The sequence below is a fragment of the Oryctolagus cuniculus genome, chromosome 19 (assembly GCF_964237555.1).
Source record: "Oryctolagus cuniculus chromosome 19, mOryCun1.1, whole genome shotgun sequence".
NCBI lineage: Eukaryota > Metazoa > Chordata > Mammalia > Lagomorpha > Leporidae > Oryctolagus > Oryctolagus cuniculus.
In genome coordinates this window covers 22,882,557-22,898,327 of record NC_091450.1, presented here as the reverse complement: position 1 = coordinate 22,898,327, position 15,771 = coordinate 22,882,557, and the positions used below count along the sequence as shown (strand labels likewise).

General features: G+C 42.5%; 1 protein-coding gene across 14 annotated transcripts in view; it reads left to right on the top strand.

Moving 5' to 3' along the window:
- MRTFB (myocardin related transcription factor B) overlaps positions 1-15,771 on the top strand; it is a 290,368-nt gene that overhangs the window by 187,314 nt on the left and 87,283 nt on the right. Inside the window, exon 1 of one of the 14 annotated variants that reach the window (XM_008257744.4) lies at positions 13,133-13,197. The exons of the other annotated variants lie outside the window; for them this stretch is intronic. The gene's annotated coding sequence lies outside the window, so the exon portion shown is untranslated. Of the gene's footprint in view, positions 1-13,132; positions 13,198-15,771 lie in introns of those variants that run through there. 14 annotated transcript variants of the gene reach the window in all.

Here is a 15,771-nt window from a genome sequence, read left to right as displayed (position 1 = left end):
GGAGCTCCTCGGGAGGACTTTTTCACTCTGGCTGGTTGGAGCTCAGACATTCCCCCAGCTCTGTGTGCCCTCTGGGACTTACGTCACTGGTCATTTCTTGCACAGCCCTGTGCCGTTTTACTCTGTTGACATATAGCTTAGTTCTCAGACTCAGACACCCCCGCCTCCTCTTTAAGCAGGCTCTTAGAATTCTTTTTCAGCACAGCGTCCTCCTTTTCAGAAATCTGCCCTGCACCTCCTCCATGTCCTCGACTCGGCAAACCTCGCCAGCTCGGGAGGCCTTATCCTCCCGCTGCCCTCCAGGCAGAAGGCCCGGCCAGTGAAGGGCTCATCCCATTTGTTTCCTTCCCCTTAGAGGCCATGGTCCTGCATTACCTGTTTCCCAGCTTGTGAAAGCAATTGTACCATGTGTTTTGTCTGGCTTTCTAGTTGCTTTGGCAGGATGTTAATTCCAGTCCTTATTATTCCATCATACTGAAAAATGGGAGTCTGGAATTAGAATCTTCACCCAAGGCCTGTGTCTTTCCCTTGGAGCAACGTTTCCTCTTTGGGTACATGTAGCCCCATCTTCTGACTGGACTACACTAGCAAAGCTGTTTTAGTTTTGGATCTGTCCAAACACTCAAACCTTGCTGTGCACACCAAGTAGCTCTGTGTGTTTGGATAAAGAAATGAATGAATTGTTGGTTCAAGACCAAGGCTGATAGTAACGGTAGGCTTCATTTTCACTACTGGCACAGAATGGGCAGCAACATCGTCTTAGAAGATGTCCTGGGTTACCTGGCATAATCATTTAGTTGACTGAAGAAATTTCTCTCATTTTGGGACCTCAAGGAAGAAAGACTTCAGTGGTTGGCAGCCATTTATTCATTAACAAAGAGCTGATTGTTACTTTTCCTTACAAAAATAATGAAAAATAATTTAAATCTCTTTGCCTCAGTACTTGAATGTGTTCAGCTTTACAAAAGAATCAGCCTTTAAAAGAGGTAACCAACCTTTATAGTCTTCTCATGTTTATTAAAGAGGAATGTTCTTGTCAAGAACATCTAGGTAATATTAACTGAAAAAGCAGGGAGCCGCGTTGTAGATTCATCTTGAGTGACTCACACCCCCCCCCCCCGTCAGCCCCTCCCCTCAAGAGAAAGGAAGCCTAAGCACAGGGAAGAGTCCTGGAATAAAGTACCCCGAATTACTTCTGAGGGGTCCTGTTTATCTCCTCTCTTTCACATGGTTTGCATTTTTCACACTGTGTGTATAATAACATTTTTATATCAGTGAAGAAAGAATATTTTTTAAAATCCTATAATCGGGAGTATCGTGTGGTTTGGTAGATTGGGACTACATTATGAAATTGGGGAGATTGTACTTCCAAGCCACCTAAATGTCAAGTTGAATCTCCTTAACACTTCATAAACTCTCCTTCTTTGTTGGTGCACAGAGCTTTGAAGAATTTACACTGGTATAGAGTTTGGGAAAATGTGATAGAATAGAATATTACAGCATAATCATAGGAACAGCATGATCAAAATCTCTGGAGTCTGGCTGTCTGGAGTCTCTACTTCCTACTTTATCCGTGGCCCAGTGGTTTAAGGTTCCTGCCTCGGTTCACAGGGTGACTCCTCACTGCCATGTGGAAGCCAGGTCAGAGTCTCTGGCGGCAGATGTGGTAAATGAGGCTGCTCTGTCGTCCTGGCCTCAGAGATGGGCAGACAGGCAGCTCCATGAAGGAGCTTTCCTGTCCAGGTCTCACTCCCATTTGGTTCAAGTGACCTGCTAATCATGCACATGGAAGCCAAGTAAACAAAGTGCCTCAGAGTCAATGACAAGTAAAAAGACTAATTTTGTTTTTGAAAATTATTTTCAGTATATACTTTGTACTTTAGAATGTGTCATATTTATGTTTTTTTTAATATTGGAAACTGAGTATTTTTTTTCAAAGATTTATTTTATTTATTTGAAAGTCAGTTACAGAGAGAGGAGGAGACAGAGAGAGAGGTCTTCCATCTGCTGGTTCACTCCCTAGATGGCCACAACGGCCGGAGGGAGCTGCGCCGATCCAAAGCCAAGAGCCTCTACCAGGTCTCCCATGTGGATGCAGGGGCCCAAGGATTTGGGCCATCTTCCACCGCTATCCCAGGCCATAGCAGAGAGCTGGATCGGAAGAGGAGCAGCCGGGACTAAAACCAGCGCCCATGGGGGATGCTGGCACTTTAAGGTCAGGGCTTTAACCCGCTGCGCTACAGCGCCGGCCACCGTATTTATGTTTTAGCAAATGAATTTTATATGTATTTCAAATATATTCAAATGCATTTTACATATATTTCCATTTTGTTGGCCAAAATATTTGGAAAAGTGTGCTGGTGCAGAATCTCTCCCAACAAAACTTTCATTTTTATGCCATGCATGTTTTATAAGGTTTTGTTCCCCTGCCTCTGGTTTTTATAGGAATTATAATCATGTAAATTAAATCTCTAACACTTAAATTATGACCTTCTTAGTTTCCCTGTGTCTTCTCACAAAAACGAATCATCCTCTTTCTCACTCCCTTTAATAATGTAACCAATCAACATGCTTTTTCAGACCCGTCTGCAAACAAGGCACTGTGTTAGGTTTTTTCATGTGTACATTCTTCCTCCTTGCCTACACAGTAGGCCTAGACCCAACTAGTATACAGCCAAATTAAAGTAGAGAAAGGCTTTCTACCTATTAGGTGAATTCTGATTGTTTCCATTTTATAAGACCTTTAAACTCTCTGTGAGGGTCAGAAAGATTGTATAATCCAGTCAATCAGCTAATAAGGAATAAAGATGACTGACAGTAAGACTACCTTGTAGATATTATATGAAAACTACTATTACTATACAAAGATTAGTTTTATTTAGAAGAGAGCTAAAATAAGGATATTTTAAGATAGGATATGGATTTTTAACTTACGTAAAGAAAATAATTATTAAAGGTATGAATATAATCTTTGAAGCTAAAAAAAAAAAAAAAACCCTTCGATTTCATTTGAGCAGAATAGTTCTGCTTTAAAAGCCTGTTGAAGATTAAGGGCATTCTGTAATCAACCATGTACTCAACTGAACCCATCAGGATTGGCTTCTACTTAAGTTTAACCAACCTGTGATTGTCATGGGTGCTGTATAAAGTTTATTCAGATGGACATAACATGAATAAGGCAAATTCACTGACATCCTCAAGATTCTCTTATGGTGTATTCTGTCTTAGAAAATGAGATAAGTGCTATCCCATGCTGGGAAGAATTACTTGACAGGCAAGCACCTTGGTAGTTTGAAACAAAGCACTCTAGTCAATGTTGTGTGTCTATTCATTGTAGCCCAGTACTTGTGAATGTAATCAGCTCAGTGAATGAGGATATTGTTAACTTCCTCTAGTGGAAGATGTTGAAATAGTCATTTTCTTCTCTTTAGCTTTTTAGACAAATGTATTTTGAGATATGCCAGTTAAATTGTGAGCTTAAATATGAATTAACCTGTTATGGCAGTTTACTTTATAATTAAGTGTTTGACATTTAAAGACTAAAATAAAAGTCTGCTTTTACTAGTTCTGTGAATCATTTGTACTTTTCTATGGAAAAGTATAAATGGACTTTTTTCCTTCTAATTCCTTGTAGTCAGGTAACTGTCTTTTTGTATGTTCTTTTTAACTCCTGGAGTCAGAACAGTCAATTAACATTACTTAATAAACCATTGACAAGAGGCTGCCCTTGTGGCTTAGCAAGTGGAAGCCCCGGCCTGTGATGCTAGCATCCCACATGGGTACTGGTTCACATTCTGGCTGCTCTGCTTCCACTCCAACTCCCTGCTAAAGGCCTGGAATAAGCAGCTGAAGATGACCCAAGGGCTTGGGCCATTGGCAGGCTCCTGGCGTCTGGCTCCTGGCTCTGGCCTGGCCCACCCCTGGCTGTTGCAGCCATCTGGAGAATGAACCAGCAGATGGAAGATCTCTATCTTTCCTTGTCTCTCCCCTTCTCTCTATAAGTCTGACTTTCAAATGAATAATTTTTTAAAGAACCATTTACAAGTAAGTTTCACCCTGCCCCAAATGTACGTCAACATGCATCTTCTAAGCATAAATGCATTCTCTTGTGAACTACAGTAGAGTTATCACCCTTGAAAAATTGAACTTTGGTAAAGTAGTAGTATTTATATATAGCCCATGTTCCTATTTCCTCACTTTTCCCACTAATTCCTTTACAGAACCCAGAATCTACTCATGTATCACTGCATTTAGGTGTCAGATACCTTTAATCTCCTCTAGTGTGGAAAAGTTACCCTCTTTTTTTTTTTTTAAATCTTCATGACTTGGCTTCCGAAGAGCCTAGGACACTTACTCTGCAGAAGGACCCCACTTTGGATTTTTCTGATTGAGGTCTTATGATCATTTCCATCTTGGTTTTGGTGAGAATACCACCTAAGTGATGTGTCCTAGAGTTACATGAGGAGTCTGTCCCGTTGGTGGTAAGATTAGGTTTGATCACTACACAAGGTAATGGCCTCAGCTCTCCTGTCTCTCCCATGTAAATAGAATTGATAAGTAACACGTGGGCTAGTGCCTTGAGGTTTTATAACTGTTTCATTTCCCTGCCATCTTGCACTCATGGTTTCAGTGACTATTCTTGCCTAAGTAAATTACTCTTATTGGGCTTACAAAATAATGATTTTCTAATTTGATATTCCTTCTCTATTAGCTGGTATTCTTCTGAAAAGGAAGGCTTTTTTTTTTTTTTTAAGATTTATTTATTTATTTGAAAGAGTTACAGAAAAGAGGCAGAGAGAGAGAGAGGTCTTCCATCTGCTGGTTTACTTCCCAGTCTGCTGCGACGGCCGGAGCTGTGCTGATCTGAAGCCAGGAGCCAGGAGCCAGGAGCCTCCTCTGGGTCTCCCACGCAGGTGCAGGGGCCCAAGGACTTGGGCCATCCTCCTCTGCTTTCTCAGGCCACAGCAGAGAGCTGGATCAGAAGAGTAGCAGCTGGGACACGAACTGGCACCCATATGGGATGCCAGCACCGCAGGCCATGGCCTTAACCCACTGCCCCACAGTGCCGGCCCTGGAAAGCTTCTTTTCTAAGAGAAGTATCACTGCGGATCCATAGATTCTTTGGTTTTTTTTTGTTGTTGTTGTTGTTGTTTGTTTGTTTGTTTTATGTTGGAATGGAACTATCCATTACTGTTATCACATTGGTCCCAAATTTGACCACTAAGACTCAGGGTAGATTTTGTGTCCTTTTGGCCCATCCTCCTTTATTTTTAAGTGCTTTTCCACTTGTGGCACAAAATATTCAGGATCACCTTATAGTCCATTGGCCCAGTCCTGGAGCTAGTCCTTTCTCTAAGGACCTCTGGTTCTTTTAGTGAGGAATAGTATTTGGAAACCAAGATCTGGGAGCTAAGCATACTCATTGTTAGTTGGGTATCATTGTTTCTACCCTTTGTATTAGGCATAGCTAGGAAATGTTGTTTGTTTTATTTGTGTTTAAGTCATGAGTTCAGGGCAAAGATAGCCGTGCAGTCTTGAAGAAGATGAATGAAACCAGGGGATTCACTTTTCCAGATGGGAAAACCTACTGTAACTCTATAGCATTTTAGGGAGATAAATAACATGCCCAGTAAAACAGAGAGATATCAGAAATAGGTAATATACAATCACCTGAGTCATTAAAATGGTGGTATGTATTGCAGTGGAGAAAATATGGTCTTTTTAAATAAATGGTTTTGGATTAAATATCCAGTAGAAAGAAATCTATCTGGAACTCAATTTCACACATAGAAAATGCAACTGTGAGAAGTGAAACAAAGCTTTTAGAGACATCCCCTTGACTGTAGAGTGGGCAAAAAAATTTTTTTATTTATTTTTTTGGAAGTCAGAGTTACACAGAGAGAGGAGAGGCAGAGAGAGAGAGGGGTCTTCCATCTGCTGGTTCACTCTCCACTCTCCAAATGACCACAATGGCTGGAGCTATGCCAATCCAAAGCCAGGAGTCAGGAGCTTCTTCCAGGTCTCCCACATGGGTACAGGGACCCAAGGACTTGGGCCACCTTTTACTGCTTTCCCAGGCCATAGCAGAGAGCTGGATCGGAAGTGGAGCAGCCGGGACTCGAACCAGTACCCATATGGGATGCCAGCACTGCAGGTGGAGGCTTTACCTGCTGCGGCATAGCGCTGGGCCCCCAAAATTTCTTTAATAGCACTATTCGTAAAAGAAAAATCTTGATGGATTGCAACATATTTAAGAACTTTTGGGGCCGGCGCTGTGGCATAGTGGGTAAAAAGCCGCCGCCTGCAGGCCAGCAACCCACATGGGGCCAGTTTGGAACCTGGCTGCTCAACTTCTGATCCAGCTTTCTGCTGTGGCTTGGGAAAGCAGTAGAGGAAGGTCCAGGTCTTTGGGCCCCTGCACCTGTGTGGGAGACCTGGAGGAAGCTCCTGGCTCCTGGGTTTGGATCGGTGCAGCTCTGGCCATTGCAGCCAACTGGGGAGTGAACCAGCGGATAAAAGACCTCTCTCTCTCTCTCAGCCTCTCCTTCTCTATATATATAACTCTGCCTTTCAAAATAAATAAATCTTAATAAAAAAAAAATTGTGCACCAAAAGGGGTCATTGAGAGAAAAAAGGCAAACCAGAGTGGAAAGAAATGTCTTAATATGTATATATAACAAAAGACTCTCCTCCAGAACATACAAAGGACTCCTACAAGCCAGCATAATTGATGGACAAAACCCTTGACAGATACCTCACAATAGAGGACATCCAAAAAATGCACACATGTCTGAGCAAGGGTATGTATTCATTAGTCATGAGAGCTGCACAAATGAAAACCACTAGATATCACACCATACATCCTCGAGAAAGGCTAAGTGGAAAACACCAGATGTGTCAGCAATAAGGAACAATCGCTGGATATGTTAACTGTTAAAACCATTTTTTAAAAGAATTGATCCACTCCTAGATTTATCCCAATAGAAACGCATATATATGTCCATCAAAAGATGATGTCTTAATTTCAGTTATATGACATTGCCCTTTTTTGTTATATGACATCAGTTTCTTAAGGTTGAATGCACTAGACTGTTCATAATGCAGCACTACGATAGGTAAGAATGGATACTACCAAAATGCCTAGCTGCAGTGAGATGGTTAAATGTGATGTAGGATTTAGTGGACAAATAACATTACAGATGAACTACAACTATGTACGAGAATATATGCATGAATTTTATGAAAATAACATTGAGCAAGGGCAGCTAGTCACAGAAGAGTACATTCTATGTGGTTAACTGACGTGCAAAATAGGCACAATTACTCCGCGGTATTGAAATGAAGATAATGGTCACTCTTGTCAGGGGAGGAGTTACTAGAAGGGAAGCAGAAGGCTGAACCTCTTAGGGTCTGGAAAATGTGCGGTTTCCTCATCCTAGTTGTGTAGATGTGTGGAGTTTGTAAAAGGTTGGTGAATTGTACACTTAGGACACATGTGTCTCTGTGTATTACACTGTCTCAGCCTCTCCTTCTCTCTCTCTGTAACTCTGCCTTTCAAAATAAATAAATAAATCTTTAAAAAACAAAACAAAACAAAATAAAAACATTGTGCACCAAAAGGGGTCATTGAGAGAAAAAAAGGCAAACCACAGAGTGGAAAGAGATGTCCTAAATAAAATTCCTAAATATAAAACCAACACCATGAATTTTTTTCCTATGCATTCCCATTATTATAGGTATCTTTTGTCCTACATTGAAAAACCTGCATTTTCAAAAACATCAATATATTTACTCATTTATTTCAAGCTGTAATACATAAAATACTCTCAGGATTACAACAGCAACGCAACTACTAACAATCTATAAAGCTAAAGTTTTTGTTTTTGTTTTTTTTGCAGTTCTTTCTGTCCTTGGATTATATCCCATTGAGAGCATACAATCAAAATTACATTTAAAAGTTTCTTGAGTTTTTTCTTTTTCACTTCGTTCCTGTCTTTGTCTTTCCTTCCTTTCTCTGTTTCATGAAATAGCTCACAGATTTCACTCTGTCCTTTTTCCCACCCTGTGTTTTGGATAGACTTTTTAAGGACTTACTTGGAGACAAGTCAGGTACGACTATTTTTAAAAAGCTATGTAAAAAGATGATTCCATTTCTCCAATCAGGGAAATGTTTTTAATTTGCAGGAAAATTAGTAGTCATTACAGCCTACAATTCTGTCATTTTCAATGCATTTCCTAATATTTTAGCATTATCTACCAACTTACCCTATATCTTTTTTATTTTATTTTTCTGCTTACCCTATATCTTAATCCCTGCTACATCTTTTTAATGAGAGTGTTTACCATTCAGTACTAACGATCGCTGAGAACAGAAGTCCATGTGGAAGCCATTTTTCCAAATATTTCACTTAAATTTATATTGTGCTTTGAAAAAGAAGCCTGTATTTTCTTTGCTGATAGTCCTTGCCACGAGACAGTGTAAGCACCAGGAGGGGCTTCTAGGGCAGCTTTGTCATGAGGGCTTCCTGTGTGCCAGGCACTGCACTTGCTGCTTCCCCACTGGATCCTCCCAGCAGTCTTGCGGGACTGCAAGAGTCACTTGAGGGAGCTAAGAGGCAGAGGCTCTGAGCGATGTGGAAACGTCTCCCGAGTTCCAGGGCTGGAGGAGACACAGTGGGGTTTGTCTGAGGTCAGGTCTTGGGGACACCAGAGCAGATGCTCAAGTATGAACATTGTCCTTGTTGAATTAAGGTTAGGGTTGATTCTGTGTGAGAGAGAAGAAAAGAGAAAAACTGAGGACAAAAAGAAACTATTTGTAATTATATCTTCCTTTGTTTTCCAGTTTTAAATTGGGATTTTCACACTTCTCGCCAGGCTAAAAAGGGTGGGACAGTTAGTTGCAGCACTCTTGATTCCTCAGTTTCCATGATGAATGTTTTGTCCAGAAGCTAAGTTTTCTTAAATTTGAGGATGTCCCTCCATCATATTAGGATTGTAAGTGTAGATAATTTAATGTTTGATAATCCTACACTAAAATTCCGACCTCACTGCCGATTGAGGCTGGTTCACAGGGTTGCCAGAAGTTGTCTGAGAAGCCGCCGGAAAGCGGCTGCTGGTCTGTTCCTGCTCTCCCATCTTTGCAGCTGGCTGCCCGTGGGTTTGTCCTCCTGTTGGATGCCGCTGTGCTGTGCACAGCCACTGCCTGGTCTTTCTGGGGGCACACATACAGGCGTGCTGCTGTCGTCTGCAACTCCTCGGGGACATCAGCCCGCTTTCTGGACTGAGTGCTGCTGTGAACTCTGTGCCGGTCCACGTTGCGATGCAGCCTGGCTGAGCCGCTCCCAGCTGTTTCCCGTGTGTCGCTCCCTCGGAGTTTTCTCCCACGTTGTTCTCTCTGCCTTCTCCTACATGTTCTCACTGTCCCTCCCTGTCCCCTTCACACCGCCCACCTGCAACGTGGCATCCACCACCTTCCAGCTCTTCCCTCTGTCCATCTAACTCGATGTTTCAGAATACATGTTTGGTGGTCTGTTATTGAAGCCATGGAAGGGTTAACAACCTTGGCTTTCAGTGTTAAGCCTGAACTTGTGCGTCTTTTCAGTTCTTACATACTTAGGACACATGAAAATATGTTTGCAGTCCCTGTTTTTCAGATAGTATTTTGTAACTTACCTCTGCATATTTTATTTGAAATGATGAAAGACACAATTTTTTGCATTTACAGCTTTGATTGTATTTCTCCTTCCCTATAGTTGAAAGGAGGAAATAAGACATAATGACTTTAAAGGAGGCAGCTGTGATAAAATTTATGCTGTTTGCAAAGTAGAACCACCACTTCCAGGTGTGCATGTCAACCTTATTGAAAAATTAACAAAAATAATTGACGTACTACTCTCGTTACAGGAATTTTTGAACCTCATAGGCTGTTAATCTGTGGAATGACCCTCAGTCTGGGTTCGCCCCTTGGTTCTCCAGGGTCAGATGAGGTTTTGCTTTAGGCTTGAAAGCCACAGAAATAGCGTTGTGCCTTCTCAGTGTTGGATCAGGAGGTTCGCAGTGTCCGACACACTACTGGTCATCCTGTGGTCACTTGGTTGAAGTAGTGGAAAGTTGCTGTTTTTCCTTTTGTGATTTTGTAATTACCACAAGTCTTACGGGGATTACTTTGATGCTATGTAAATATTGTGTTCCTCACCAGACTTTCACCTGCACTGAGAAGTTTTGATAGCCACTCCTAATTCTCACTTAAGTTGCTATCATGCTGGTAATTGCTAAGTGGTGATTTCCAGTCCCATCATTCTTTGTGACATGACATTCTGCTTTACAAGCTTCCCCCCTCTCTGCCTTTAGTTATTCATGGAGTTCGAAGTGGTATAGTGAAGTCAGTGGGTCATAGTACGGTGTTAGTGTTTACTTGGATGCCTAGATTGTCTTGATTGTGGCTGTGGCAGCTCCTTTAAACTGTCTCTGTGCCCTTGTGACAAGTTCCCATCATTCTCTGAGCACGTATTTGCCTTCTGGCACAGGGTGTTTCCATTTCAACTTATACTTTACCCACCCAAGCCCTGGAATCATCATTTTTCCAAGAAGGTCTGGTTTCTTTTGGTGGAGTGTTTATAAACCAAGAGCTGGAAACTAGCTGTGTTCATTGCCTCTAGATCTTCTCCTTGGACAGAAAAAGGAAATACATGAACATAAACACACACATCTATTTCTGTCTCTATCTCTGTGTATATTAACAACCAGACATTCTTACTGATACCTCCAATTCATTCCTGCTTCACAGGGTCCATTTTCATTTTAGCATTATCCTTTTCCATGTTGGTGTTTCCCTTCTCTGGCAGAGAGAAGCTGGCTTCCATTATCCACAATGTATTTTTAAACAGATGAACTTTATGGTTTGTAGATTATATATCTCAATAAAGCTGTTTTCAGAATATCTGCTATATAGAATTTGGTTCTTGTCTACCATATTTTTTGCCTATGGCCAAAGATATTTAATCAAAATTTTATATATAGGAGTTGTTGGCATGGGAGTATTGTATCTTCATTTAGGGGAGACCATGTTATTTGAAATACAGTTAAGTTCATTATTTTGTTGCTATTAAATGTGGGTTGTCTCCCATCCTTGCCAATTTCATTCATTTATTTTTGAGTATCTGTTAGCAAGCTTCTGAAAGTCAGAACTATTCAGGAAAAGTGTCCTAAGAGAAGTGTCACTCCTCCCCTATCCCATTCCCTTCTTACATCCTTTCACCATTTCTCCACCCAGTGGAAGTAGTCTCACTGGTTTGTAGTTTGTTCTTACTTTGTTCCCCCCCCCCTTACAAACAAGCAACTAAAATATATTATTTCTCCTTTATTATGCAAGAGTAACATATTGGTACTATGTTGCAGTTTTCTCTTTTCACTTCACACATCCCGAGAACCATCTCCCATCCGTTCATCAAGTTCTTCCTTAATCCTTTGCACAGCTGTGTTGTGTTCCATTGCATGGTTGGATCACAGCGCATTTAACCAGTCTCCTATGTGAATGTGTTTCGTTTGTTTCCAGAATTTTGCAGTCACAGACCACTGCAGGAAATGACTTTCAGCCTGCTGCTGTGTCTTCTTAAAGTGCTGGAGTCGTGTCCTTCAGGGACATCTCCAGAGGTAGGGTTGCTGGGTCGAAAGGCAGCTGCCTGTGTGGTTCTGTTAGACCTTGCCCAGTTGCTCTCTCAGGGCTTGTGCATTACAGCCAGCAGTGTATGGGGATTTTTTTCCTTCACACCCTCACTGATAGAATATATGGTCAGACTTTTTTACCAATTGGTATTTTGAACTTCTCTAATTGTGAGTAACATTGGACATCTTTTCATATGTTGAAGGGCTATTTCAGAATCTTTTTTGGACTGAATGAGTTATCTGTTCATCTCAGTCAGATTCTAGAACTTTCTAATTCTTAAAGATTTATTTTTATATTGAGGCTACTAACGCTTTCTCTATTGTGTTTATAACAAGGCCAAATTTTATTAGTGTTCAAATTGTCTTGTAGTGCATTTGAGTTTTGCGACGTAGTTTGAAAACCTTTCCCTGTGCCCAGTTATAGAAGAATCCCATCAGTATTCGGAGTACTCATCTGGTTTGACTCCCTCACTACCCCCACACGCTTTTTGATCCTTGATTCCCTTTAGATCAAAGGGATTGTTTGTTTTTTAAAGATTTTTATTTATTTGAGAGGTAGAGTTACAGACAGTGAGAGGGACACAGAGAGGTCTTACAGGAATTGTCTTTCTATTTGTTCAAGCCTACTTTTGTGTTTTTCAGGGTTTTCATACCTTTCTTGTTTATTCTTTGGGACTTTTATCATCTTCCGCCTTTTTTTTTTTTTTCTATTGTTAATGGAGTTTTTTCTACTACAGTATTCTCTAACCACTTATAGATTGTTGTATTCAAAGGCTGTTGATGTCTGTATGTATTTCAATTTATCCTTACTTGAGGTTGATCTGTTAAATCAGTAAGTTTATGTTTTTTAATCAGATTTGACTAATTTTCAGGAATTACTTTCATAAATATGTTTTCTGTTCCATCCTCTCTCTACCATCCTTCTGGGGCTCCAGGTACATAAAAGATAAACTCTTGGTATCATCCCATGAATCAATGAAGCTCTGTTCTTTGTTTTGTTTGTTCTTTAACCTTATTTTCGCATTGGGGGCTGGCGCAGTGGGTTAAGCCGCCACCTGCGAAGCTGGCTTCCCCTCTCCCGCTCCCTGCGCATGTGCTGGGGAAAGCAGCAGAAAATGGCCTGAGTGCCTGGACCCCTCCCTGCATACCACATTTCTGTTCTTACATTTGTATTGAAATACTGGCTTGTGGATTTTAATTTTTTTCTGGTTACTGCTTAAATGTTTGCCATAAATACTGCTGTACAAAAAGCACTATTGATTCTTTTTTAGAAATTCTTCCATTTTAGTTTGTGCTTTCCCTGTTTTCTTTGAGTTAATAGGAAACATAATTTCTAGGGACTTAATCCTTTTAGTTTTTTAATTAATAATTTATAGTTGCATTACACTGAGATTGGAGTGTTTGGAATGTATTTTATTTTATGGAACTTGCTGAAGTTTTCTTTGTGACATAGTGTGTGATTGTTTTCCAAGTATTCCATGCATATTTGAGGTGTATTCTCTGGCATCAGAATATGAAGTCCAGTACATATCGGTAAGATCTGTTAATGGATTGTGCAATTGTGGCCTTATTTTTCATCTACTTTGTCTGGCTTATACTGGGAGTACCAGATTGAGGTCTCTGGTTATTTATGTTTCTATCCTATGTTCTCTCACAACTGGACTAACCTGAGTTATAGGCTAACCCATTACTTGCTGGAGTTTCTTTTTCTTTTTTTAAGTCTTTGTTTTCCCAGTGAAGTCAAGCACAGCGTGTCTAAAAAATTATAGATGTCGGCCGGCGCCGTGGCTCACTAGGCTAATCCTCCGCCTGCAGCGCCGGCACCCCAGGTTCTAGTCCCGGTTGGGACACTGGATTCTGTCCCACTTGCTCTTCTTCCAGTCCAGCTCTCTGCTGTGGCCCAGGAAGGCAATGGAAGATAGCCCAAGCACTTGGCCCTGTACCTGCATGGGAGACCAGGAAGAAGCACCTGGCTCCTGGCTTCGGATCGGCGTAGCACGCTGGCTATAACAGCCATTTGGGGGGTGAACCAACTGAAAAAGGAAGACCTTTCTCTCTGTCTCTCTCTCACTCACTGTCTAAAACTCTGCCTGTCAATAAATAAATAAATCTGAGCCTCAGTTTAAAAAAGAAAAAGAAAACTCATCTAGAAACCAAACTACTATTTAGAAGCAAGAGGTGTATGATCCAGAGGTAGGGTGTATGTAGGGTATATGTGTATGTGTGTAGTGATGGGTGCTGAGAGTTAATAGTTGATGCCAGTGCAGAGAATAAGATTATTAGGGGAGAAGGTATAGAAATTCGGAATCAAAATCTTAAATTAGAAAAGAGAGCTGTTTGGGGGAAATGAAAATATGTTAGCAGGCACCAAGATCCTGGTGGAGAGGTGTAGGTAATTGGTCACAGTTTTATAAGTAGGCAGGAGGGCCTAGAATCCTAAACAAAGTACATGGATCCCCAATTACATACATGTCGCTCCCTGTCTTCGTGGAGGAACAACACAGGACCCTGCGCTGTTCTTTCGTCTGCTCGGCCCTCCCCGGGTTTGCTGCTGGTTCTTCCCAGGTTGGCTACCGTCCCTTCCACCTCAGTGGAAGGGTGGTTCCCCCTGCCGCTTTCCCCACTTCCACGGGGGAGCGGCACACCACCAGCCGGCTCTCTCGGGGGCTGCACAGGTGTTCCTTCAGATAGATGTTCCTGGTGCATGTTGTGTCTCTCCTCCCTTTTTTTTTTTTTTGACAGGCAGAGTGGACAGAGAGAGAGACAGAGAGAAAGGTCTTCCTTTGCCGTTGGTTCACCCTCCAATGGCCGCCGCGGCCGGCGCGCTGCGGCCAGCGCACCGCGCTGATCCGATGGCAGGAGCCAGGAGCCAGGTGCTTTTCCTGGTCTCCCGTGGGGTGCAGGGCCCAAGCACCTGGGCCATCCTCCACTGCACTCCCTGGCCACAGCAGAGGGCTGGCCTGGAAGAGGGGCAACCGGGACAGAATCCGGCACCCCGACCGGGACTAGAACCCGGTGTGCCGGCGCCGCTAGGTGGAGGATTAGCCTAGTGAGCTGCGGCGCCGGCCTCTCTCCTCCTTTATAGTCCTCTTCCACCAATCCCAACTCTGCTACCCACGCGCCGAGTACGCTGCTCTCCTCCAATCAGGAGCAGGTCCTACAGTTTATTGGTTGAACTGGAGGCAGCTGTGTAGAAGCTGTTTCCTCCTCTCCCAGCGCCATATTGTGGGAGAGCAGATGCATAGAATAAGTCTTAATTCCAGTAACTTAGTCTAGTCCGAGTTGCTCCCAGTTGCTCCCCACAGATCCCCCTTTCTTTTTATTTTTGGCGTTGATACGCGCCTGTCTTCGGTGCCCCGCGGCACACACTCTGCTCTGCTTGCTAGAGTTGCCCACATGTGCTTACAAGCCCTATCAATCAGGCAAACCGAATCCGGGTCCTCTCTTCGCCATGTTGTGAGGAGGTTTTTAGGCGCTGATGCATGCCTGTGTTCGGTGCCCTGCAGCGCATGCTCTGCTCTGCTAGAACTGCCTGCAGGTGCTTACAAGCCCTATCAGGCAAACCGAATCCAAGCCTTCTCATTGCCGTATTGTGGGGAGACTTATGTTGATAACGTGCCTGTCTTTGGTGACCTGTAGCCGCCCACAGGTGCTTACAAGTCCTATCAATCAGGCAAACCGAATCCAAGCCTTCTCATTGCCGTATTGTGGGAAGACTTAATGATGTTAATTCGTGCCTGTCTTCGGTGACCTGCAGCCGCCCACAGGTACTTATCGTCTTACTAATCAGGCAGACCGAATCCAAGCTCTCTCATTGCCGTGTTGTGGGGAGGCCTTATTTTTCCCTATTTCTCTACCTCCGGGCATTCCTATCTCTCCTATTTTACTTCTATCTGCCAGCATTCCTATTTCTCTCATTTTACTTCTAAACTTCTGTTTCTCTTATCTTTGTGGCTTCTCAGCGCCTCGCCCCGTGGCGGCTTCATTTTCCCCTAACATTTTTCTCTACCCGGTATGTTTCCCTAAGTTTTCTTCCAACAATATTCCCCTCTCATTTCTCCTGGCTTCTCCCCACAGTCCGTATCCGAGTCTATTTGTTCTAGCTTT